Genomic DNA, 27,587 nt, shown 5'->3' on the forward strand with positions numbered 1-27,587 from the left:
TCTTACAATACTGTTTTATTTTATACAGCAGCTTCGTACAAACATCCAGATACAGTTTACTGGCACTATAAAAAAAAGACACAGCACAAAGTTACAATGTGAGTCTGAGAAATCAGTAGTGCAGGAGGCAGCAGGGGCAACAAGTGGAGTGAGGGCCCACAGGATGGCACAAGGGGGTGGGAACAGCTGGCGAGGCATGGAGGAGGGGAAATGTAGCGTGAAGATCCCTTGCGAAAGGTAAGATCACAGGGGGTGGAAGGACTAATAACCAGGAGGCACAGACCAGACAAGGCGGTGTGAAGGCCCCTGGAAGAGGCAACATCACAGGTTATAGGGATAAGAGGCCGTAGAGCCCGGGGGTGCGGAGGACAGGAGAAAGGAAGGGAGAGGCGTATAAGGAGGATTCCAGATGAGGAGTCTTAATGGTTATAGAAGGCGAATCACGATAGAGAGTCGGCAGCAATTAGGACAGCACATGATCAAGTCCTGGTCATTCCTCTTATGATTAGCCCTGGCTGCCGACTGGAGAATACCAACAAATCTCCACCGCTGGACCCGTTCGATGGTTGGAACCAGAAATTATGAGCGTCCAACCTGAAGTAGAATTAACCTGCCTAGTGAAGGGAGAATGCATGAAACCAGCCCACTGAATGGAGGAACCAAAGAGCTTCCCGTCTCAAGAGCATGTCTAGCAAACAAAGGATAACTTCTGCGTCTTAGTTTCTGTGACAGGTACAGCGCCAATAGCTGCGCAAGGACTTCTCTTTTTTAGATCGCTAATCATGGCTCTCCGGGAGTGGCTGACTGTCGGCTGTCAAAAACAATGTGCCCCCCCATTCTGCCTACCTGAAGGTGTGGCCAAACTGAGGGGCTAAGGTTGGAGGACCACAGTCACAAGACAGCTAGACCAGGACTGGATAAGATGGTGTCCTACGGCACATGGCTGCAGGGAACAATGTATCCTCTATGATAACTGGATGCGGCGTGTTTCGATGGTGTGGCGTTCTGGTATCTCTATAGCAGGCTAGAGACAGCTGTACGGCATCTCTAGGCAGCAGTTAAGTTACACAATGAATGTACAGCTCGGGGAGGTATGCGATCAGGAATACTGGGCCCATCTTATGAAAAAGGGTGATGGCACTTTTAGGGAAGAGATGGCAGAGGAATCTGAAGGAAGGAGAATGGGCAACTTCAGATCAAAAACAGTAGTTTACCGACAGAGAAAGGAAAACTCCCTTACAATGCCCATACAGCTAACCTGGTTCAAGAATACTGACCATTAAAGAGAGCATCAACAGAATCCACTGAGTCTACTCACAACCCGTGGCCATGTCAGCGTGTACTCCTGTTATTTAGAGTCAATATGGCTTTTAAAGCACATACTAGGCACTCTTCTTTAGAGCAACAGGGCTCACGGATATAGATCCCCATTGGGGGCCGGCAAGAAGTGACTTCTCTTAAATTCACCACATATCTGCCAATGGGCTCAGAAAGCGGTAGCTACCATCACTGAAGCCAAAGTGGACAGTCCCTGTGCCTCAGCTGCTAGCTGCCAAAGAGGGGTAGGACTGAATTCAGTTCAGCATTGCCCTGGGAGAGGGAAGCCCAGAATCAAATTGGGAGACACCGGGGACTTAAGCAAAGGTTTCATGGGTGGTCGTGAAACTTGAAGGCAAAGGCTTTAACTCTGTGAGTTGGGAAAGAAAATTCCACGTACTAAAGATGCATGTTCCTTTGGCCTTAGTCCTTTTAACTATTTTTAACACCTTTGTGGACTACTAGGTTTTGAAATTTAGGAGACTTGAGGAATAATTATGATTTCCCCAAGGTAGAGGTTCTTTAGAGGGCCAATGGGGGGGGGGGGGGTTCAGGTACAACAGGGGTAGGGAGGGGCCTCCCAGATATCAGTATCTACTCAGACTGTTGTCTCCCAGGGCTTTGATCGGCGCGGCATCTGAGAGGCAGTTGGATTCTCTTGGGTGGCGCTGATGTTCAACTTCTGGAGTCCAGGAATTTCCTGCCCAGTCTGGACCAGGTGCAGGATTTCTGAGAAAGGCACAGAAGAGTCCTCATCCCCTTCCTCACCACTGCTTCCCAGCTCCTTGGTGCCAGCAGTTTCACCACCCTTCAGCCCATCGCCTGCTGGTTCTTCTTCCCCGCCGTTCTCCCCGCATCTGGGAGAAGTTGGATCCTCTCCACTGGGCTTTATATCTTGCCTCTTGTCCCAGATCTGCACAACCTCCTCCTCCCTAGCTCCCTTCTCTTGGGCATCCATGCTTCCCGAATCAGAGGCTCAGAAGTCCTTGGCGGCTCCTAATCTTCCTTGAGAGGTCTCGGAGAGGGGGGCCAAGCTAATGACACTCTCCAGCGCTAGAAATAGACCTGAAAGAAAAAAGCAGTGTTATTATATCACTTGTACAACCATCAATAGTTTCTGTAAATGGTGAAACGTTGAACAGTAGATCAGAGTTGGAAAGGATCAGAGATTGCGGAAGGGAATTATTTCAGTACTTGTTATAGCAGGGTCCCTGCTCCAAGGAGTAGCCGAGCACTCTACAGTTTAAGTTCAAAATGTATTGTTTCAGTTTATTAAAACCATAACAATTTCTGAATAAAAGATATAAAATTACTATTTATAACATCATAAAAATGAATTATGCCTAATGTTTGCTGATGCAGAATTCCCTAAGAACCAAGTTGATCGTGTGAAGGTGGCACAGTGTTTGTGGAAATATGCAGTACCGGTGTGAGATTGTATTCAGATAATTTATTAAAGCAATAGTGAAACTCTACAGGAAACAATCTGATTGTGTAACGCAATGTGCTGCTTGTACAACAGTCCTGTGCACTGGGCTCCGACTTGTACTGGATTACAGAACACTGGTATGATGAGGAGTGGAATACATAATGAGAACAGAACCAGGCTGGTTTTAGGGTTAAACAATGTATTGAAGTACTGATACAAGCAATCCAACAAAAGACCACACCTGCCTTCATCTCTCATACTCTGGGGTACAGAGAGCAATTTACCAACTATACAACAATATACAACACTGCGCTCATTGCGGGATGCTGTACATAGACTATCCCTCAAGAGAGGCCCCATCCTCCAGCCTCAGCCTCTCTTCCCCGACTCTGACAAGGCCACTTTTGCATCCCTTCGCTCTTGTATACGTTAGAAGTAACTCCCTTTAAAAAGGTGAAGACTATCACGAATGGCTCAGACCTAGGAAGGTGCCTAGAGGCTGCGGACTTGTCTTTGGTTTCAGCAGCCGGTGCTGTGTCTGCACACGGGACAGGGTGACTCATCAAGACCTAATCCCAGTTTACATTGGACAGGTAGCTTGATCTTCCCTCTGGTAAGGAAGCTCGAGGCCCAACAGGCACCTCCCCCATCTCAGAAATACTGGGTCCTGAGGCACTGGCGTAAACTCTGGGATATATTAATAAATTAGCGTGAGGAGCAAGAAACATGGTCATGCCAAGCTTCTTGGCGTATAATCCCATGTGTGGAGGAAGATGCTCTCGACAGAACTGACCTATGCGTTTAAGGCCTGAGACATTTAAGGATTCATAGCACATCCAAGAGAGCCTACCCAAATGCCTGGTCATTACAGACTAATGTTGTGTATGCCTCCTGTGCCATCCGCAGGGTCAAGAATGATTTGCATATGGCTGGGTCCAAACTGGGGTGGCATGGTGAGCAAAAGAATTGCTGGATTAAACTCAGATCCGTGACTGGGGTGAATGTTTGATTGGCTCCGCATTCCATCCATCTTTTGAGTTTGGTTGCTTTTGTCACCACAACTGCCTGGTCATTACAAACCAATGTCTTGTAGGTCTCCTGCGTTGTCCATGACTGCCTGGTTGTAGGAAAGTTCCCTTGTTGGCATGGTTATCCCAATCCCCCCCCCTCATCCCCCCTCCCACTTTTTGCCTGATAATGATGCCAATTTGACAAAGTGGTCTGTGATCCTGCTAACCAGGTCGCTGGACCAGTGTTGTTTCCCACAACTGGCACACCCCTGGCACCCAGATTAGTCCCTTGTAAAAGGTACCCATGATAACAAGGGCACTGTGGCCAGGGAAGGTCCCCATGTAATATGCCACCCTGGGGACCCCTCACCAAACACACACACACTGCCTTTGCAGCGTGTGTGTGCTGGTGGGGAGAAAAAGTCAAATTCGACATGGCACCCCTCTCCGTACCATGCCCACAAACCACTGCCTGTGGCATAGGTAAGTCACCCCTCTAGCAGACCTTACAGCCCTAAAGCAGGGTGCACTATACCACAGGTGAGGGCATAGCTGCATGAGCAATATGCCCCTACAGTGTCTAAGTCTATTCTTAGACATTGTAAGTACAGTGTGGCCATATTAAGTATATGGTATGGGAGTTTGTTAAGATGAACTCCACAGCTCCATAATGGCTACACTGTTTACTGGGAAGTTTGGTATCAAACTTCTCAGAACAATAAACCCACACTGCCAACATGCCAGTGTTGGATTTATTGCAAAATGCACCCAGAGGGCATCTTAGAGATGCCCCCTCTATATTAGCCCAACTGCTAGTGCAGGACTGACCGGTCTGTGCCAGCCTGCCACTTCCAGACAAGTTTCTGACCCCCTGCAGTGAGAGCTTTTGTGCTCTCTGTGGCCAGAAACAAAGCCTGCACTGGGTGGAGGTGCTTCACACCTCCCCCTGCAGGAACCGTAACACCTGGTGGTGCAGGAAAGTACCCTCTTTCTTGGCATGGTTACCTCCTTTTTCTGCCGGATGTCAGTGTGTTTGATTGTGATCACTGGGATCCTGCTAACCAGGACCCCAGTGATTATGCTCTCTCCCAAAACTCTATATTTTACCCCACAATTGGCACACTGGTGCCCCATTATACATCCCTAGTATATGGTACCCAGTTTTTGTCTGATGTCAGTGTTCTTAGACTGTTTTCACTGGGATCCTGCTAATCAGGACCCCATTGATTGCGCTCTCTTCTCTACATTTGGTTATCTTGGTACTTTTACACCCCACAATTGGCATACTGGTGCACCCCTGTAAGTCCCTGGTAGATGGCACTTAGGTAACCAGGGCATTGGCACACCAGTGATCCCCCATGGGCTGCAGCATGTATTATGCCACCCATGAGATCCCATGCAAATTGTGTCTGCAGGCCTGCCATTGCCGCCTGCTTAAAAAGGTGCATGCACCCCTTTCACTGCTGGTCACTGCACCAGGTCACTATAAGTCACCCCCATGGTAAGCCCTTTCAGCCCAAAGGGCAGGGTTGGTTGCACATCCCTGTGTGTGAGGGCACTCCTGCATGGTCAGAGGTACCCCAATTCCCTGGAGTTAGTAAGTGCGGGGGAAGCCATTTTAGCCATCTACTAACAACTGGTCCTGTTACATGGTAGCTTCGAACCTGGGCATGTTTGGTATCAAACATGTTGGAATCATACCCCAATACTGATTCCAGTATTGGTGGCACGATTCCATGCACTCTGGGGGTTCCTTAGAGGATACCCCAGTTCCATTCTACCAGTCTTTCAGGGTCTGTGGGCAGCCCGTGCTGCTGCAGTCCCTCAGACACAGTTCTGCCATCCTGCTGCTTGACCAGCTCATTAAGGGGAAGGCAGAACAAAGAATTTCCTGTAGGAGAGGGGTGCAACCTCCTCTCCTTTGGAAATAGGTGCTACTGGGCAGGAAAGGCGTTGCCTCCCCACTCCACCAGCTTGCTTTGAAGGGCACATTTGGTGCCCTCCTGCATTATCCGTTTTGCACCAATCCAGGGACCACTGGTTCCTGCTCGGGCGTGAAACACACAAAGTAAAGGGGAACTTCCACTCTCCTGTCCAGCTCCACCCCTATAGTGGTGCCCAGAGCTTCTCCAGTTAACCACTTGGTTCCCCCATCTTGAAACCAAGATGGGCATAGGCCTCTGGGAGCATCTGACTGGGTAGGCCAGGTAGGTGACGTCAGAGACCCCTCCTCATAGGTGGTCACTCCAGGGAGTGACCAACCCCCCTTTTTTGGTTATTTACGAACTCCCTTGAGGGTGGGACCCCAGATTTGTTGTGCAAGACTCCACCAGGACTCCTCTGCCTTGACCTCTTCTGCTCCTGGCCTCCGGAACCGTTGCTGGGCAACACAAGACTGAGGCCAGAGAAGACTTCTCCTTGCAACATTGTTTCCGGGGCTCCTGTCAACATTCTACAACATTTCCCAGACTGTGCATCCTCTGGGGTCAGCAAGGCTTCAGCTGCAACAAAAAAGCAATCTCTCTTGGAGTTAAGAAGTTATTCCCCTGCATCTGCAAGCAGGTAAGGCAACGACATCTGGCTGGTCAGATCTTCTTTCCTCCAGATCTGCGAAGATTCTCCAACGCAGGTGGTGGGTCTGAGGGATCCCCTGGGTCCTCTTTGCCTTCTGTCCAATGCAAGAAACTGTGAGCCTTTGCCTCTGCCACTGGGACAGAATCCCTGTGCACAGCAACTGTTGCAGCATCCAAGGCTTGTTGACTGCTACTCCTATCTTCGCGCTCCAAGTAGCCCCAGCCCCCAGTACTCTACCTCTGCAAGGACAGTCACCTCTATGCTGCTCCAGTGATGTGGAACTCCTCTTCAGGTGTGCTGCCTGAGCCTCACTGTGACTTACTGTGCCTGCTGCCAGTGGGTTGCTTGTGGGGGCTCTGACTGCTTCTGCTGGCTCTCCTGTCTTCTGTGGGTCAGCCCAGACACCCCTCCAAGGGTTGAGTCCCCAGGAGCTTGCTGGTCCTCCACAGCTCTGCAAAACGTCCAACTGCTCCTCTTGCATTTGCTTGTGCTTGTGCTTGTTAGAGGCCATCTTGACCACTGACCAATCTGCAATCCGGCGACCATCAAGGGACAGCTCCTAGGTGACTTCAGGGTCCAGCTCCTGGACCTCGCAGCTGGACTTCATCCATCGCCGCCGACCGGGCTCTTTAGCTACAAAAAGGTGAGCATTGGCTCCTGCGTCATGTGGACACTGTTGCGTGGACTGGTCCTCTTACAGGTCCTCTTAATCCAGAATCTGCCCTTGGGTTCCACTGGTCCGGTCCTGCTTCTGCATTTTCCAACCACGCAGTCCCCATGATTAGACTATGGGAAAACCAGGTAAGTTACCTCTCTGCACCCAGCTGCTGGGGATCTTCTAGGTACTTACCTCTTGGGGTTCCTGTCTCTCCAAGCGCTTGTCTAACTACTCCATACACTTTAATGGGGGACATCCGCCAGCATTCCATTTTTTTAGTATATGGTTCTTCCCCCCCCACCCCAGGACTCTTGCTAATTTATGCTTTCCCTGATTACTTACCTGTGTATATCTTGTGTGTTCACACATCCAGAGTTAGGTATACCAATGGTAGTCTAGTCTGCTGTGCCTGTAATAAAGTACTGTTATTTTTGCAACACTGTGTGGTTCTTTTCATGTGTGATAAGTTGGTGTGTGACTACTGTGGCATTGTGAGTGCTTCGCATGCCTTCTAGATACGTCTTGGCTGCTAGTCTAGAACCTTAGAGTAGGTAGGTGCACTCACTCTACTCTAGGTAACTTGCCTTCAGCGGAGGACACAACCCAGGCCCAAGAAAATAAGTATGAGGGGCCTCACTGTTCAGGAACTGAGGATTTATGCACCTCAAGGAAGTTAAGACGGGGGAAATCCCAATAGAGCTCTATTCCTGGGAGTGCTAATGCAATCGGACCTCCAACACACAGAGTGCCCGGAAGAGCAGGAAGTAGAGCATGACCCTCAAGTGGTAGACCGGTTATACTTCGATCCTACTAGGGAGGGTCAGGAAGATACTGGGGAACACCATAGTCCTCTTGGGAGCACTCGTTAGTGAAAGGGGGTGAGGGTGGGAGGACACAAGCAGGCTCACTTTTTCTCCCAGGGGGTTGGTACTAAGGGTCCTCAAAAGGAGGTATAAATCCTCCTCATCTGTCCACACCCAAGTCTCAGAAGTGTCTGACGAGACTGACCATTCTAGCTCAAGGGGGAGTCCCTTGATAGGGAATTCAGTAGACAGACTAGAAGAGGCCAGACTGAGGCTGCAGCAGCAACAGTTTGCCCTAGAGAGGGAGGCCTTCGCAGTGGAGAGTGAGAGGCAGATGTAGGAAGCTGGCCTGGTGTGTGGGGAGCACCTGTGGTGTTATCACCTTATACCACGTCTATGTATCCCCTATTAGTGAAGTGTAGTCAGTGTCTAGGAAGCCAGGGATTGTCGGAGGTAGCTGTGGATGAGCAGCCAAGACGTATCTAGGAGATATGCAAAGTTTATGCAATACCACTACAGTCACAGCACTTACACACACAAAAGAAACACACAGTTACAATAATAAAGGCACTTTATTATGGTAACACATAAAATACTGTGTGGGCAATACTCCACTAGAAGGTGAGTAAACAGACTAGTATATACACATTTAAAGTCACCGATTGGCATAGAAAACAATAGAAAATAGCGAAATAGCAGAAAATAGGGGGGAGGCCCAACCATATACTAAGTAAGTGTAATGCGAAAGTCAGTCCCCCACCCAAGGAAGTGGAATCTGTAGAGGGGAGCTGGGGAAACTAGGAACCCCATAAGGTAAGTACCAGGCTACTCCTCCTTCCCCCAGTGACCAGGAGAGAAGAGGTAAGTACCTGTTTTTTCACCAAACCCACAGGTAAGCTTTGGAAAAGGGCTCTGCAAGAGCCAAGCACGACTGGAAGAAACCAAAAGGTGGATCCTGACAGAAGAGGACCTGCAAAAGAAGGGGACCAAGTCCAGATCCAGTTGGAGTGTCCTGTTGGGGCAGGATCCACTACCCACCCTTCTGGAGTTGAAGAATCAGGTCGACGGTGAGGACAAGGAGTCAGCTATGCAGCACTGGAGCAGGAGAGGAGTCCTAAAAGTGATGCAGACGACGTTCCACAACGGAAGAAGATTTGCGGTCAGTGGAAAAACCAACAACAAACCTTGGCAAAGGCAAGAGTTGCAGATGGAGTTGCAGAGCTGCCGGGGACCAGGAAGGTCCGGGGGACTCAACTCAAGGAGGGGAGTCCCAAGTGGTCCTCAGCAGTACGGGGCTTCCGAGGACAAGGATGCAGCCCCCACAGGCAACTCACAGGCACAGGAGTCGCACTGAGGCCCACTCAGCACACCTGGAAAGGAGTCCCACGTCGCTGGAGCAGCAGGCAGAGGTTGCAGGGAAGAGGCCGGAACTACACGGACCCTTGGAAGAAGAGCCAACAAGCCTTGGTAGGACAAAGACGCAGTGCACAGGGGTACTGTCCTGCAAGAGTAGGCAAGGGCTTGCCGTCTCCCAAGTTAGACAGCTGGTAGAGAGGACCAGGGGGACCACTCCAGACCACCACCTGTAATGCAGGATCCACACAGTTCCGGAGTAGAAAGGATACAGGTAGCCGGTCGTCGTTGCAGTTGGTGCCTGTGGATGCAGGGGAGTGACTCCTTCACACCAAGGGAGATTCCTTCCTGTGCAGGCTGAAGACTCGTCACCCTCAGAGGATGTGCAACCAGGGAAATGTTGCAGTTGCTGGAAGGAGCTGGAGAAGCAATGTTGCAAAGATGAGCCTTCGCTGGAAATCCTTTGTTCCGCCTTCCTCTGCTTGAGCAGGCTAAGCAGCAGGAGGGCAGAAACCTGTCTGAGGGCTGGCTGCAGCGCGGGCTGGCTGGAAAACCCCAGAAAACTGGTAGGAGCAATACCTGTGGGTCCTCTAAGGAGCCCCAAGAGTGCATGGAATCATACAACTAATACTGGCAACAGTATTGGGGTATGATTCAGACATGTTTGATACCAAAAATGCCTAGGTTCGGAGTTACCATTATGTAGCTGTATCCAGTACACAGGTAAAATAGCTTCCACTGCACTTACAAAGTCCAGGAAAATGGAGCTCGAGTTCGTAGGGGCACTTCTGCTCATGCAGGGGTACCCTCACACACAGGTACCTGCACCCTGCCCTCTGGGCTAGGAGGGCCTGTCATAGGGGTGGCTTACAGTGAAAGGGTGCATGCACCTTTTCACACAGACTGCAATGGCAGGCCTGCAGACACATTTTGCATGGGCCCCCATGGGTGGCATAATACATGCTGCAGCCCATGGGGAACCCCTGGTGCCCCAATGCCCAGGGTACCTAAGTACCATATACTGGGGACTTACATAGGGGCATCAGTATGCAATTGTGGGGTGTGCTAAATCCTGGTTAGCAGGATCCTAGTGAACAGTCAAAACACACTCACAGCAGGCACAAAGTGGGGGTAACCATGCCAAAAAGAGGGTACTTTCCTACAGCAGAATTTGGGGTTGACACCCCATGGTGGCAGCAACAACAGCTATAGAGAGACCAGGGTCAGGGAGGACTCCTATGACTCCAGGAATCTTAGCAAAATAGCCCCACCTTTTGAGGCTGGGGACGAAATCCACAAGTGGATCACTGTTTTGGAGAGGGCCTGTAGAGTGCAGAAGGTCCCTTGAGGCAGTGGGCAGCCGTCTTGTGGCTTTCCTTTACTGACAAGGGTCGGGACAAACTCCTGACTGTCGGGGGGGAAAATGCAGACAATTACCAGCTTCCTAAGGACGCTCTCATTGATGGGTTGTGTTGACCACAGATAATATAGGATCTACTTTAGGGCGACACAGAGTACTCCCAAGACTAGGTAGATATTGTGGACAGCTATGTCAAGGCTCTGGAAGGATGGTTACTTGAAAGTAATGTGCATGACCAGGGTTCGAAAAATCCACTCGACCACTCGCATTGGCGAGTCTTATTTGATCAGGTCGAGCTATTTTTAATACTTACTCGTCCCACTGAACAGGTGTTCTGTTCATTTGAAAAGTGGCCGGGCAGTAAAAGATGCCTTTAAATCTTGTTCTTATGTCACATTTGCTCTGTGTTCACAGTCAGAGGTCAAAAGTCCGTTTTTCTTACAATTTATTTTCCTTTTAACTGCAGAGTTCCAGGACTTTGTAAGGTGAACTGTGTGACCTGCTGCTTAGAATGTAAAATAAAAGGATATAGGGTGTCAGGTTTTTCCTAACACACAATTAAAAGACTAAGTCAACTGTGCAAACATTTCAACATATATTTCAGTAGTTGTGAAAGCCCTTTTTTTTTTTTTTAGTATTTCTGTGTGATGAAAAAATATTTTAATAGGATGAAAACAAATCAGAATACTTTACATGTTGATGTGCAAAGGATATGTTTTCTGAAACCCAATTTTCACGGATTGTTAATACAGCATATAGTTTTGCAAATTAGTGGAGAGGTTATTGGACATTTCTTGGAAAGTTACTGTGTGTAGATGACAATATGTTACCACATCATGGTTTAGTAATATATTTATTAAAATTGAGTGTTTAAACAAACTGAGAAACACTCCTGCCCTGATGACAATGCTGTTAGTAAACTAAAAGAAGTCCTAGATTATGTGGGCTGGGTGTCATGGGTATGTGGGCCAGATTCTTGTGATGTATGCAGCAAACTTTAGTCTACTTAATCAAACAAAAGAGGTTTTTGTACTGCAGAAATGCTGAGCTCACATATTTGAAAGTGCAATCATATGTGAGAAAAAGGTGACTGTAAACTATTTGCCTAGGATCACACAATTTGAGACACGTTTACGGGTCAAGTACATTACAGTTAGGTTGAGTAGATTAAAGTTACTTGACCTACAGGTCTAGGAACATTTTTATGATTTTTCGATCCCTGATGACTATCCGGGCTTGTATAATCTTATCATGAGGGAGCACATTCTTAACTGCTGTTCTGACAAGCTGCATCAGTATCTGGTGGACTCCGATCTGACCACTCGCTCAGGAATTAGGAAAGACGGCAGACAAATGGGTTCACACCAGAGTGCGTAAGAAAACTCTCACTCTGGGTGACCAGAGAAGAAAGATTCTAGAATCAGGAGAAAGGTGGGGACAAATCCAAAGATAAAAAGGAGGAGTCTTCATCAGGCCCACAAAACTCTTCTGGGGGTGGGTCTAAGTCCTCTTCTTCCTCATCCCAACATAAGAAACCTTGGTGATACATTTGTAAACAAAAAGGCCACAGGGCAGGTGACAACACTGCCCTAAAAAGAGCACCACGCCTGCTACTACCACTTCTATCCCTATTGCCCATGGCATTAGCAATAGCAATGGTTGTAGTAGTCAGTCCAAGAGTGTAGCTGGGCTCACCCAGGTATAGTAGTGGGCTCTGGGTCAGTCAGGGAGACCACTGAGGCACTGTTGGTCTCTGAGGGTGGCACTGACCTTGCCACCCTAGCTGCTTGTCCTCTTATTATGGATAAGTACAGGCATCATCCCTTGATAAAAGGTGTTGAGGCTTAGACTGGCAGGGACACATGTGCCAGTGTCACAATGGTGACTGAAGAACTGGTGTACCCTGAACAACACCTACTTGGACACACGTACCGAGTCACTGACGCTCACAACAACACTAAGTGTCACCCCATGGCAGCTGATGACCATCGTCCACAAGAACACCCTCAGGATCACGACCAGCACCGAAGACACCCTCAGCACCGCCGAAAACCTTCACTTCCAGATCCACACTGACCCTGACTGACGGATCCAAACACCACCCTCCGACGGAACCTCATCTACAGACCCCCGGCCCCTGACAGCAGTCCAGCGACTCCATCACCGACGTCATCAGCACACACGCTCTCACATCCACAGACTACATACTTCTCTGGGACTTTAACTTCCACGTACCTTATTTTCTCCAGCAGCAATCACGTCTCCTTCAGCCACACCACCGAACTCCACTGGACAGACCACTGCTACACCCACTTCTTCAAGAAACCCACAACACACCACCACCCACAATGTATCCCCCACCGCAGTTGGAACAAGGTCACCAAAGACCAACTAATCGTGACCCTCTCCTGGAACCCACCCATCAACACCACAGACACTGATGCGGCAGCCTGCAACTTCAGGCAATGGGTCAACACCTGTGTCAATACTCTTGCCCCAATCAAGAGTCCCTCCAAAAGATGCACCAACAGAAAGGCCTTCTGGTTTACCACCGACCTCCACGAATCTAAGCAAACCTGCCGAAGACTCGAAAGAAAGTGGCGCCAAGATCAGACTCTGTACAACCACACAGTCTTAAAAAATGCTATCCGCAGACACCACCAACTCATCCGAGCCACCAAGAGAACCGCCTTCAAAGACCAAATCAACAACAACGCACACAGCCACGAGGAGCTCTTCAACATCGTGAAGGAACTCTCCAATCCCACCTCCGACATTCCGCCATCCCAAGACCTCTGCGACTCCCTAGCCTCCTACTTCCACCGCAAGATTGCAGACATCCACAACAGCTTCAGCACCCAGACCCCCCCAGCAGCCACCAACACCACAGATTCACCTCCAATCAAACGCCTGCTCTCCTGGACCCCCCTCAACGACAATGACACCATCGAAATCATGACCACCATCCACTTCGGCTCTCCATCTGACCCCTGCCCTCACCACATCCTCAACAAAGCAAGCTCCGTCATCGCACCCCGACTACAGAAGATCATCAAAAGCTCCTTCGAGTCCGCCACCTTCCCAGAAAGCTGGAAACATGCCAAGATCAATGCCCTCCTCAAAAAACCCAAGGCGGACCCAAAGAACCTCAAGAACTTCCGGCCTATCTCCCTGCTCCCCTTCCCGGCAAAAGTCATTGAGAAGGCTGTCAACGACAACTAACCCGTTTCCTCGAGAAGAACCGCACCGTGGACCCTTCCTAATCCGGATTCCACAGCAACCACAGTACCAAAACCACCCTCATCGCCGCCACTGACAACATCAGAACCGTACTGGACAACAGCGAAACCGCGACCCTCACCCTCCTGGACCTCTCAGCCACGTTAGACACAGTCTGCCACCACACCCTACGCCAACGCCTCAGCAATGCAGGAATCCACGACAGAGCCCTGGACTGGGTCACCTCCTATCTCACCGGCAGAACCCAGAGACTCCACCTCCCCCCATTCTGCCCAGAGGCCACCAAAATCATCTGTGGTGTACCCCAGGGTTCGTCCCTCCACCCAACCCTCTTCATCGTCTACATGGCCGCTCGCTAACATCGCCCGATCCCACAACCTCAACATCATCTCGTATGCTGACACCCAATGATCCTCTCCCTCACCAAGGACTCCGCCAAGACCTACCTCTACGAAGGAATGAAGGCCATCGCCGAATGGATGTAGAGCAGCTGCCTCAAACTCAATTCCAACAAGACGGAAGTCCTCATCTTCGGCTCCACCCCTCGCCATGGGATGACTCCTGGTGGCCTGCCACTTTCAGAGCCACACTGACTCTCACCGACCACGCATGCAACCTAGGATTCATCTTGGACTCATTATCCATGACCCAGCAAGTCAATGCCATCTCCTCCTTCTGCTTCAACACCCTCCGCAAGCTCCAAAAGATCTACAAATGGATCCCCACCGAAACCAGAAGAACAGTCACCCAAGCCCTCGTAAGCAGCAAACTGGACTACGGCAAAGCCCTCTATGCAGGAACCACGGCCAAACTCCAGAAGAGGCTGCAACGCATCCAGAATGCCTCCGCACGCTCATCCTGGACATCCCCCACCACAGCCACATCACAGACCACCTGAGAAACCTGCACTGACTCCCAGTCAACAAGAGAATCACCTTCAAACTCCTCGCCCATCACGCTCACAAAGCACTGCACAACACCGGACCAGAATACCTCAGACAGCTCTCCTTCTACACCCGACCCAGCACCTCTAATCCGCCAACCTCGCAACCGTCTGCAGAACTACAACCGGCGGTAGATCATTCTCGCACCTCGCCGCCAAAACCTGGAACACTCTTCCCACCCACCTGCGCCAGACCAAAGACCTCCTTACCTTCAGGAAACTTCTCAAGACCTGGCTGTTCGAGCAGTACCAGCAACCCACCACTTAGTGCCTTGAGACGCTCACGGGTGAGTAGTGCACTTTAAAAATTCCTGATTGATTGATTGATTGATTTATTTAGCTAGGGGAGGGGGGTTACTGGCCCTAGGAAAGTTGTGGTATCCTCTGACCTGCCTGTGGAGTGTTTACTGGGAAATGATTTGGCAACTTCAGCCTGGGCTGAAATGGAGTTGGAAGCCCATGCAGGGCATATCTTTGCACTGACAAGAGCACAAGCCAAGAGACCTGAGAGCAGGGAACACTGGAGCCTGGAAAAATGGCCCAATAGATTCCCAAAAAGAGAGGAGGGCAGGGTAAATTGCCCCCTGTCCAGACTTCAGGTGAGGATCACACTCCTTAGGGAGAGGAGTCTGCCCCTTGTGTGGAACCTAAACCAGAGGAGCTTAAAGCTGATACTTCTGAGCTCTTAGGTGCAGGAGGACCCACCAGGGAGGAACTAAGCCTAGAACAAAAGACCTGTTCTCTTGAGACCCTGAGACAGCAAGCTGCAGAGTGTGCCAGTGGGGCCTGTAAGGTCTACTGGGACAACAACCTCCTTTACTCTGAGGCGAGGGACCTCAAGCCTGGTGCCACCAGGAGGTTGGTCATCCCTCAAAAGTTTAGGGAGTTCCTACTGGCACAGGATTTTCCCCTTGCAGGCCATATGAGGCAAAACAAGACTTAGGACAGACTTTCCCTTCACTTTCACTAGCCTCATACGTCTGAGGACACCAAGATTTTTGTCGCTCCTTTGTCACCGGTCATGTAAGTGGTAAGAAAGGTGGCACCCAAAGGCCCCCTTAATTCCACTCCCTGTGGTTGGGGTACCCTTTGGGAGGGTGGATAGACATTGTTGTCTCCCTACACCCTCCAACTGAATCTGGGAACAGATTTATACAGGTGGTAGTGGCCCATGCTACTGAAACCCAGAGACAATTCCCCGTATGACCACTACAGAACCCGCAGTGGCCTAGTCCTTCCTGGGAATCTTCTCCAGGGTGGGTTTTCTTAAGGAGGTGGTATCAGACAGAGGTGCAAACTTTGTGTCTGCATCCTGAAAGCAATGTAGAAGGAGTGTGGTGTAACATATAAATTGACCGCCCCTCACCATCCACAAGGAAATGGTTTAGATGAAAGGTTCAACAAAACCTTAAAAGGCATGATCATGGGACTCTGAAAAACTCATAAGGAGACGGGATGTCCTACTACCTTGTCTCCTCTTCACTTACATAGAACTTCCACAGAAGCCCATTTGAGCTTCTGGCTGGACATCCAGCTAGGGGTCCACTTGCTCGTGTAAGGGAGGGTTGGGAACAAACGCCCAAACAAGATATAGTGGATTATGTAGTAGGCCTAAGATCTAGAAAGGCAGAGTACATGAAGAGGGCAACCAAGACCCTTGAGTCCAGCCATGATCTGCAAAAGCAATGGCATGACCAAAAGTCTGTGCCAACTGTTTACCAGCCAGGACAGAAGGTGTGGGTCTTAGAGCCTATGGCTGCCAGGGCACTCCATGATAAGTGGAGTGGCCCATACATCATTGTGCAAAAGAAAGGTGAGGTCACCTATTTGGTGGACCTGGGCACTCCTAGAAACCCCCACAGGATGCTTCATGTGAATTGCCTAAAGACTTACAATGACAGGGCTGACATGACACTGCTCATGGCCACTGATGAAGGTCAGGAAGAAGAGAGTGACCCTCTCCCTGACCTCCCACAACCCAGTAGATGGCCAAGCAGAGGGAGTAGTTCTTGCCGATTGCCTCTATGACCAACAACAATCTGACTGTCCTCCAGCGCTTATCTAACTACTCCATACACACTGGTGGGGGACACACGTTCGCATTCCATTTTGCTAATTTATGCTTTTCCTGAATACTTACCTGTGTATATCTTGTGTGTTCACACATCCAGAGGGAGGTACACCAATGGTAGTCTAGTTTGGTGTGCCTATAATAAAGAACCTTTATTTTTGCAACACTGTTTGGTTCCTTTCAGTGTGATAAGTTACTGTGTGACTGCTGTGGTATTGCAAGTAATTTACACTCCTCCTGGATAAGTCTGGGCTGCTCATTCACAGCTACCACTGGACACCAGGCTTCCTAGACACTAACACTAATAGCGGTCTCCTGGTCCTGGAATAAGGTGCCAACACCACAGGTGTCCACCACACACTGGGCCAGCCTCCTACAAGGTGGACTCAGGGATTGAGTGATTAGCGAGTCATCACACAGAGGTTAAGAGGACATGTGGACTCAGTGTCTGATAAGTGACTGATAAGTGACTGATCACAAAGAGGGACATGCGGGCTCAGGGAGTGACTGATTGCACAGAGGTAGAGAGACATGTGGACTCAGGTAATGATCACACAGAGGTAGAGTGGACATGTGGACTCGGGGAGTGACTGATCGGTGAGTTATCGCACAGAGGTAGGGAGAAACATTTGGGCTCAGGATGTGACTGACCAGTGAGCGATTGCAGAGGTGGAGAGGACATGTGGGCACAGGGCTGAGCAGGCGGACCATGTAAAGTATACACTGCAGTGAAGATGGACAGAGGAAGTCTGGAAACAGAGGACTGACTGGGTAAGTCAGTCAGGCTGGTACAGCAGTGAGTGGGCACCGGTGTTTGGGAGAAGCAATGGGACACATTTATAGGGAGACCAAAGTGAGTGGTTTTATAGGTTCAAAGGAAACGAGGGGGGTGTCTGACGAGAATGGCAAGTAGGTGGGGGTGGTAAGAGGAGAGAATGCTTAGATAAACACAAAGATGTTGAGCTGTTGCTCCGGGGGGCCAGGGCTGTGTCCAGGACTCCAGGCAGCTGCAGCATCACTCTAGGGAGGGCACATGCTCCACAGCACTGTAGTTACACCCTGGTGGTCTGTATGAAGCCAGGGGCGGGTGGCTGTAGGGGTCCAGGATTGGGCTACAGTTCACTCTGATGATGCACTGGCTCAGATCCACCCTCCTGAAGTGCGTCTTTAGCCCTGGGATCACTTGTGGTGCTTGGACAGCCGTACAACGTCAGTCGCAGCTCACACCACTATAACGTCACTTAATAATGTATTTTCTAAAGCACATAGCTACCCAAATGAGGCGTCTCAGCCTTAGCTGTAGGTATCTGCAGGCCTAAATGCAACTGTTAAGCCCCCATAGATCCCGAACTACAGAACCAGGGACGATGAGGTGGGTCTTTGATCGTTCCATAACTCCCGATTGTCCCAGTAAAGTTAGATTTCAAGTGAGGCCATACCCCAGGCAACAGCAGCCCAGATCCAGGGAGGTGAAGGCTCTGCTTCGTGGAAGTGACATGGAGGTGCACAGCTTATGTCCTGAAGCCTCCTCATGCCTGCCTCAACATGGACCAAAGATGCACGGCGTAGCCCTTGATGCCTCCTCATGTCTGCCTCAACATGGACCAAAGGTGCACTGCGTAGCCCTTGATGCCTCATGTCTGCCTCAACATGGACCAAAGATGCACGGCGTAGCCCTTGATGCCTCCTCATGTCTGCCTCAACATGGACCAAAGGTGCACGGCGTAGCCCTTGATGCCTCATGCCTGCCTCAACATGGACCAAAGGTGCACGGTGTAGCCCTTGATGCCTCATGTCTGCCTCAACATGGACCAAAGATGCACCGCATAGCCCTTGGTGCCTCCTCATGCCTGCCTCAACAAGGACCAAAGATGCACTGCATAGCCCTTGATGCCTCCTCGTGTCTGCCTCAACATGGACCAAAGATGCCCCCGCGTAGCCCTTGATGCCTCATGCCTGCCTCAACATGGACCAAAGATGCACGGCGTAGCCCTTGATGCCTCCTCATGCCTGCCTCAACATGGACCAAAGATGCACGGCGTAGCCCTTGATGCCTCCTCATGCCTTCCTCAACATGGACCAAAGGTGCACGGCGTAGCCCTTGATGCCTCCTCGTGCCTTCCTCAACATGGACCAAAGGTGCACGGCGTAGCCCTAGATGCCTCCTCGTGCCTTCCTCAACATGGACCAAAGGTGCACGGCGTAGCCCTTGATGCCTCCTCGTGCCTGCCTCAACAAGGACCAAAGATGCACTGCATAGCCCTTTATGCCTCCTCGTGTCTGCCTCAACATGGACCAAAGATGCACGGCGTAGCCCTTGATGCCTCCTCATGCCTGCCTCAACAAGGACCAAAGATGCACTGCGTAGCCCTGATGCCTCCTCATGCCTGCCTCAACAAGGACCAAAGATGCACCGCATAGCCCTTGATGCCTCCTCATGCCTGCCTCAACAAAGACCAAAGATGCACCGCATAGCCCTTGACGCCTCTGCATGCCTGCCTCAACATGGACCAAAGATGCACCCTGTAGTCCTTGATGCCTCCTCATGCCTGCCTCCACATGGACCAAAGGTGCACGCCGTAGCCCTTGATGCATTAATGTCTGCCTCAACATGGACCAAAGATGCCCCGCATAGCCCTTGATGCCTCCTCATGCCTGCCTCAACATGGACCAAAGATGCACTGCGTAGCCCTTGATGCCTCCTCATGCCTGCCTCAACATGGACCAAAGATGCACTGCGTAGCCCTTGATGCCTCCTCATGCCTGCCTCCACATGGACCAAAGGTGCACAGTGTAGCCCTTGATGCCTCATGCCTGCCTCAACATGGACCAAAGATGCCCCGCATAGCCCTTGATGCCTCCTCATGCCTGCCTCAACATGGACCAAAGATGCACGGCGTAGCCCTTGATGCCTCCTCATGCCTTCCTCAACATGGACCAAAGGTGCACGGCGTAGCCCTTGATGCCTCGTGTCTGCCTCAACATGGACCAAAGATGCCCTGCATAGCCCTTGATGCCTCCTCGTGCCTGCCTCAACAAGGACCAAAGATGCACCGCGTAGCCCTTTATGCCTCCTCATGTCTGCCTGAACATGGACCAAAGATGCACGGCGTAGCCCTTGATGCCTCCTCATGCCTGCCTCAACAAGGACCAAAGATGCACCGCATAGCCCTTGATGCCTCCTCATGCCTGCCTCAACAAGGACCAAAGATGCACTGCATAGCCCTTGATGCCTCCTCATGCCTGCCTCCACATGGACCAAAGGTGCACGGCGTAGCCCTTGATGCCTCGTGTCTGCCTCAACATGGACCAAAGATGCACTGCGTAGCCCTGATGCCTCCTCATGCCTGCCTCAACATGGACCAAAGATGCACACCGTAGCTCTTGATGCCTCCTCATGCCTGCCTCAACATGGACCAAAGATGCACGCCGTAGCCCTGGATGCCTCATGGCTGCCTCAACATGGACCCAAGGTGCACCGCATAGGTCTTGATGCCTCCTCATGCCTGCCTCAACATGGACCAAAGATGCACCCTGTAGCCCTTGATGCCTCCTCATGCCTGCCTCAACATGAACCTAAGGTGCACCGCATAGGTCTTGATGCCTCCTCATGCCTGCCTCAACATGGACCAAAGATGCACCACGTAGTCCTTGATGCCTCCCCATGCCTGCCTCAACATGGACCAAAGATGTACGGCGTAGCTCTGATGCCCCCACATGCCTGGCTCAACATGGACCAAAGATGCACGGCATAGCCATTGATGCCTCATATCTGCCTCAACATGGACCAGAGGTGCACAGCATTGGTCTTGGTGCCGCCTCATGTCTGCCTCAACATTGACCAAAGTTGCATCATCCAATCCTCCACTCATGCTCCCTGTCCTCCCAATCATGCCTCCTGCCCTCCCAATCCCCCAGTCATGCTTCCCGGCCTCCCACTCCCGCATCCCGGCCTCCCGCTCCCCCCACTCACGCGTCCCGGCCTCCCGCTCCCCCCACTCACGCGTCCCGGCCTCCCGCTCCCCCCACTCACGCGTCCCGGCCTCCCGCTCCCCCCACTCACGCGTCCCGGCCTCCCGCTCCCCCCACTCACGCGTCCCGGCCTCCCGCTCCCCCCACTCACGCGTCCCGGCCTCCCGCTCCCCCCACTCACGCGTCCCGGCCTCCCGCTCCCCCCACTCACGCGTCCCGGCCTCCCGCTCCCCCCACTCACGCGTCCCGGCCTCCCGCTCCCCCCACTCACGCGTCCCGGCCTCCCGCTCCCCCCACTCACGCGTCCCGGCCTCCCGCTCCCCCCACTCACGCGTCCCGGCCTCCCGCTCCCCCCACTCACGCGTCCCGGCCTCCCGCTCCCCCCACTCACGCCCCCTGTCCTCCCGCTCCCCCCACTCACGCCCCCTGTCCTCCCGCTCCCCCCACTCACGCCCCCTGTCCTCCCGCTCCCCCCACTCACGCCCCCTGTCCTCCCGCTCCCCCCACTCACGCCCCCTGTCCTCCCACTCCTCCACTCACGCCCCCCGCCCTCCCACTCCTCCACTGTCCTCCTATTCCTCCAATCATGCTTCCTACCTACTTATCCTCACATGCTTCCTGCCCCCCACTCATGTCCTCCCACTCCTGCATCCTGTCCTCCCACTCCTGCATCCTGTCCTCCCACTCCTCCACTCCTGCATCCTGTCCTCCCACTCCTCCATCCTGTCCTCCCACTCCTCCACTCCTGCATCCTGTCCTCCCACTCCTCCATCCTGTCCTCCCACTCCTCCACTCCTGCATCCTGTCCTCCCACTCCTCCTTCTTGCCCTGCCACTCATGCTTCCTGCCCCCTGCTCCCCCACTCATGCTTCTTGCCCTCACACTCCTCCACTCATGCTTCCTATCCCTTCATCCCTCCACAATGCCTTCTATTCACCACTTCACTCATTCTTCTTATCCCTCCAGTCATGCTTTCTATTCTCACTCCTCCACTCATGCTTCCTATCATCCCATTCCTCCACTTGTGCCTCCTGTCCCCCACTCGTCTGCTCATGCTTCCTGCCCTCCCACTCTGCTCATGCTTCTTGCCCCCAATCCACCGCTCATGCTTCTTGCCCCCACTCCACCGCTCATGCTTCCTGCCCCCCCCCACTCCTCCGCTCATGCTTCCTGCCCCCCCCCACTCCTCCGCTCATGCTTCCTGCCCCCCCCGCTCCTCCGCTCATGCTTCCTGCCCCCCCCCGCTCCTCCGCTCATGCTTCCTGCCCCCCCCCGCTCCTCCGCTCATGCTTCCTGCCCCCCCGCTCCTCCGCCCATGCTTCCTGCCCCCCCGCTCCTCCGCCCATGCTTCCTGCCCCCCCGCTCCTCCGCCCATGCTTCCTGCCCCCCCGCTCCTCCGCCCATGCTTCCTGCCCTCCCGCTCCTCCGCCCATGCTTCCTGCCCTCCCGCTCCTCCGCCCATGCTTCCTGCCCTCCCGCTCCTCCGCCCATGCTTCCTGCCCTCCCGCTCCTCCGCCCATGCTTCCTGCCCTCCCGCTCCTCCGCCCATGCTTCCTGCCCTCCCGCTCCTCCGCCCATGCTTCCTGCCCTCCCGCTCCTCCGCCCATGCTTCCTGCCCTCCCGCTCCTCCGCCCATGCTTCCTGCCCTCCCGCTCCTCCGCCCATGCTTCCTGCCCTCCCGCTCCTCCGCTCATGCTTCCTGCCCCCCCACTCCTCCGCTCATGTTTACAGTTCCCCACTCCTCTGCTCATGTTTACAGTTCCCCACTCATGCTATCCTCACTCTTCCACCCATGCTTCCTCCCCCACCCCTCCTCTCATGTTCCGCCCTCCCACTCCTTTGCATGTCCTTCCTGCCATCCCACTCCTCCAGTAGCTCCTCCCACTCATCCACTCATGCTTCCTCCCTCGTCTCCACTCATGCTTCCTGTCCTCCCACTCCTCCGCTCATGCCTCCTGTCCCCCCCACTCCTCCGCTCATGCCTCCTGTCCCCCCCACTCCTCCGCTCATGCCTCCTGTCCCCCCCCACTCCTCCGCTCATGCCTCCTGTCCCCCCCCCACTCCTCCGCTCATGCCTCCTGTCCCCCCTTCTCCCCAGCTCATGCCTCCTGTCCCCCCCTTCTCCCCAGCTCATGCCTCCTGTCCCCCCCTTCTCCCCAGCTCATGCCTCCTGTCCCCCCCTTCTCCCCAGCTCATGCCTCCTGTCCCCCCCTTCTCCCCAGCTCATGCCTCCTGTCCCCCCCTTCTCCCCAGCTCATGCCTCCTGTCCCCCCCTTCTCCCCAGCTCATGCCTCCTGTCCCCCCCTTCTCCCCAGCTCATGCCTCCTGTCCCCCCCTTCTCCCCAGCTCATGCCTCCTGCCCCCTTCTCCCAAGCTCATGCTTTCTGTCCTCCACTCCTCCGCTCCTGCTTACTGGCCTCCCACTCCAGCTTCCTGCCCTCCCATTCCTCCACTCATGCTTACTGCCCTCTGACTCATGCTTCCTGTCCACCCACTTCTCTGCTCCTGCTTACTGGCCTCCCACTCCTGCTTCCCGCCCTCCCCACTCCTCCACTCAAGCTTCCCGCCCTCCCCACTCCTCCACTCAAGCTTCCCGCCCTCCCCACTCCTCCACTCAAGCTTCCCGCCCTCCCCACTCCTCCACTCAAGCCTCTTCCCACTCCTCCACTCAAGCCTCTTCCCACTCCTCCACTCAAGCCTCTTCCCACTCCTCCACTCAAGCCTCTTCCCACTCCTCCACTCAAGCCTCTTCCCACTCCTCCACTCAAGCCTCTTCCCACTCCTCCACTCAAGCCTCTTCCCACTCCTCCACTCAAGCCTCTTCCCACTCCTCCACTCAAGCCTCTTCCCACTCCTCCACTCAAGCCTAGCTCATACCCCTCCAATACTTGCCTCACATCTTTACTCCTCTACAGCCCCTCTCACTGGGACCGGTCATACCCCTACCCCCACCTTTCATAGCACCCGTCCCTCCACTCACCCCTTTACCCATCACCCCCCTTCCATGCTCCGATCCCCTCACCTCTAATACCACCTCCTCACCCCCAGACACACGTGTACGCATCTCACGTCCTCTTACTCCTTCCCCAGCCACCCTCCCCCTCACATCTCTAACAGCCCCTGATATTTATCCTTCACCCCCCCTCCTAGCCTGAGCTGCCTCCCACCCCCCTCCAGGACCTGTCCCCCCCTTCACACCTCCACCCATCACCCTCCCTCCTAATCTGAGCTGCCTCCCACCCCCCTCCAGGACCTGTCCCCCCCTTCACACCTCCACCCATCACCCTCCCTCCTAGTGTGAGCTGCCTCCCACCCCCCTCGAGGACCTGTCCCCCCTTTCACACCTCCACCAATCACCCTCCCTCCTAGTCTGAGCTGCCTCCCACCCCCCTCGAGGAACTGTCCCACCCTTCACACCTCCACCCATCACCCTCCCTCCTAGTCTGATCTGCCTCCCACCCGTCCAGGACCTGTCCCACCCTTCACACCTCCACCCATCACCCTCCCTCCTAGTACGAGCTCCCTCCCACCCCCTCCAGGACCTGTCCCACCCTTCACAACTCCACCCATCACCCTCCCTCCTAGTACGAGCTCCCTCCCACCCCCTCCAGGACCTGTCCCACCCTTCACACCTCCACCCATCACCCTCCCTCCTAGTCTGATCTGCCTCCCACCAGTCCAGGACCTGTCCCACCCTTCACACCTCCACCCATCACCCTCCCTCCTAGTACGAGCTCCCTCCCACCCCCTCCAGGACCTGTCCCACCCTTCACACCTCCACCCATCACCCTCCCTCCTAGTACGAGCTCCCTCCCACCCCCTCCAGGACCTGTCCCACCCTTCACACCTCCACCCATCACCCTCCCTCCTAGTCTGAGCTGCCAGGCTCTGATCCCCTTCACTCTAATACCCCCCACCAAGTCACATCTTTCACCCATCATGCTCTTCTCAGTCCCCCATTCCTGTCCTACCCCCCTTGTATCTTCAACAGTCCCTGACCCTCTCACATTTATCATTTACCCTCCCTCCAATTCTGAGCAGTCCCCTACCCCCGCCACCTGCCCCTCCCCTCACACCTCCACCCATCTCATGGCCTCTTCCTACCCCAGCTCCCACCCTCCCTTTCTGCTGATGCCGCCGCCTCTTCGGACTAATGTCTCCCCCGACACCCTTGTTACTCTCGGCCATCTGAGACCCCCAACCCTCTCCCACCAACCTCTGCTCTGTCACCTGAACCCCCGCACGTCCACTCATCTAACACTCTCCTCTCTCACACCTCTCTCACCTGCCCCCACCCTCCTCTCACACACCTCTCTAACCTCCTCTCTCACACCTCTCTAACCTCCTCTCTCACACCTCTCTAACCTCCTCTCTCACACCTCTCTAACCTCCTCTCTCACACCTCTCTAACCTCCTCTCTCACACCTCTCTAACCTCCTCTCTCACACCTCTCTAACCTCCTCTCACACACCTCCTCTCTAACCCTCCTCTCACACACCTCCTCTCTAACCTCCTCTCACACACCTCCTCTCTAACCTCCTCTCACACACCTCCTCTCTAACCTCCTCTCACACACCTCCTCTCTAACCCTCCTCTCACACACCTCCTCTCTAACCCTCCTCTCTCACACCTCTCTAACCTCCTCTCACACACCTCCTCTCTAACCTCCTCTCACACACCTCCTCTCTAACCCTCCTCTCTCACACCTCTCTAACCTCCTCTCACACACCTCCTCTCACACACCTCCTCTCTCACACCTCCTCTCTCACACCTCCTCTCTCACACCTCCTCTCTCACACCTCCTCTCTCACACCTCCTCTCTCACACCTCCTCTCTCACACCTCTCTAACCTGTCCCACCCTCCTCTCCACACCTCTCCATTCAGCCCGGATCCTTCTCTCACACCTCTAACCCGCCCTCACCCTCTTCTCTCACATCTCTGCTAATACCCCCCTCTCTCTCACTCTAGTGTGGTCGTCACCTACTCTCCCACCTGTCTCACCCCAGGCTTCAAGCCCCCTCCTGCCCCCCCCCACATCCCTCCATCCGCCTGCCCTAGGCCTCGCCCCCATCACATCCCCTCCCCCTCGCTTCTCCTCATTCCTTTCACCCACGGAGGAGCCCTCCTCCCTCTCACTCACCCTTATCCAGTGCTTTATCCTCCAGCCCCCCATCCCCGTCACCCTCCTCCCTCACCCTCATTCAGTGCTGCATCCTCCATCCCCGTCACCCTCCTACCTCTCCCTCACCCTCATTCACTGCTCCATCCTCCATCCCCGTCACCCTCCTACCTCTCACTCACCCTCATTCAGTGCTCCATCCTCCATCCCCCCCATCCTCCTACCTCTCACTCACCCTTTTACATTACCCTCATTCAGTGCTCCCTCCTCCTCCAGCCCCCCATTCCCGTCACCCTCCTCCCTCACCCTCATTCAGTGCTGCATCCTCCATCCCCGTCACCCTCCGGCCTCTCACTCACCCTCACTCAGTGCTCCCTCCTCCAGCCCCCCCATCCCCGTCACCCTCCGGCCTCTCACTCACCCTCACTCAGTGCTCCCTCCTCCAGCCCCCCCCATCCCCGTCACCCTCCGGCCTCTCACTCACCCTCACTCAGTGCTCCCTCCTCCAGCCCCCCCATTCCCGTCACCCTCCTCCCTCACCCTCATTCAGTGCTGCATCCTCCATCCCCGTCACCCTCCTCCCTCTCACTCACCCTCATTCAGTGCTCCATCCTCCATCCCCCCCATCCTCCTACCTCTCACTCACCCTTTTACATTACCCTCATTCAGTGCTCCCTCCTCCTCCAGCCCCCCATTCCCGTCACCCTCCTCCCTCACCCTCATTCAGTGCTCCATCCTCCATCCCCGTCACCCTCCTCCCTCTCACTCACCCTCATTCAGTGCTCCATCCTCCATCCCCCCCATCCTCCTACCTCTCACTCACCCTCATTCAGTGCTCCATCCTCCATCCCCCCATCCTCCTACCTCTCACTCACCCTTTTACATTACCCTCATTCAGTGCTCCCTCCTCCTCCAGCCCCCCATTCCCGTCACCCTCCTCCCTCACCCTCATTCAGTGCTCCATCCTCCATCCCCGTCACCCTCCTCCCTCTCACTCACCCTCATTCAGTGCTCCATCCTCCATCCCCCCCATCCTCCTACCTCTCACTCACCCTCATTCAGTGCTCCATCCTCCATCCCCCCATCCTCCTACCTCTCACTCACCCTCATTCAGTGCTCCATCCTCCATCCCCCCATCCTCCTACCTCTCACTCACCCTCATTCAGTGCTCCATCCTCCATCCCCCCATCCTCCTACCTCTCACTCACCCTTTTACATTACCCTCATTCAGTGCTCCCTCCTCCTCCAGCCCCCCATTCCCGTCACCCTCCTCCCTCACCCTCATTCAGTGCTGCATCCTCCATCCCCGTCACCCTCCTACCTCTCACTCACCCTCATTCAGTGCTCCATCCTCCATCCCCCCCATCCTCCTACCTCTCACTCACCCTTTTACATTACCCTCATTCAGTGCTCCCTCCTCCTCCACCCCCTCCATCCCCGTCCCCCGCCTCCCTCTCGGGCCCCCTCATTCAGTGGTCAGAGCCCCCCGATCCAGCCCCTCATACCCCACACCTGTTACACCTCACCCGGCTCCGGTGACCGCCCCCGCTCCTCGCGCCGGTGATCGCTCCCGCAGCCCGAGCCCCGCACCGCGTCCAGCAGACAATGGAGATGGAGGAGCACCAGGGAGAGACCACCGCGGCCGGGGAGGGGGCGGACCGTACCACTGCGGCGGCGTGAGTCACCGCGCTGGCGACACTGAAGAGGGACTAGTGGCAGGGCACCGGCAGGCGGCCA

At 53.8% G+C, this 27,587-nt stretch overlaps 1 long non-coding RNA gene across 1 annotated transcript; it reads right to left on the reverse strand.

Moving 5' to 3' along the window:
- LOC138296918 (uncharacterized) lies at positions 1 to 27,587 on the reverse strand. Its single transcript, XR_011203920.1, has 2 exons — positions 27,377 to 27,587; positions 1 to 2,382 (listed from the first exon to the last, which is right to left on the reverse strand). It is a non-coding gene; the product is annotated as an uncharacterized lncRNA (long non-coding RNA).

Source organism: Pleurodeles waltl, chromosome 5 (genome assembly GCF_031143425.1).
Source record: "Pleurodeles waltl isolate 20211129_DDA chromosome 5, aPleWal1.hap1.20221129, whole genome shotgun sequence".
NCBI classification, from domain to species: Eukaryota; Metazoa; Chordata; class Amphibia; order Caudata; family Salamandridae; genus Pleurodeles; species Pleurodeles waltl.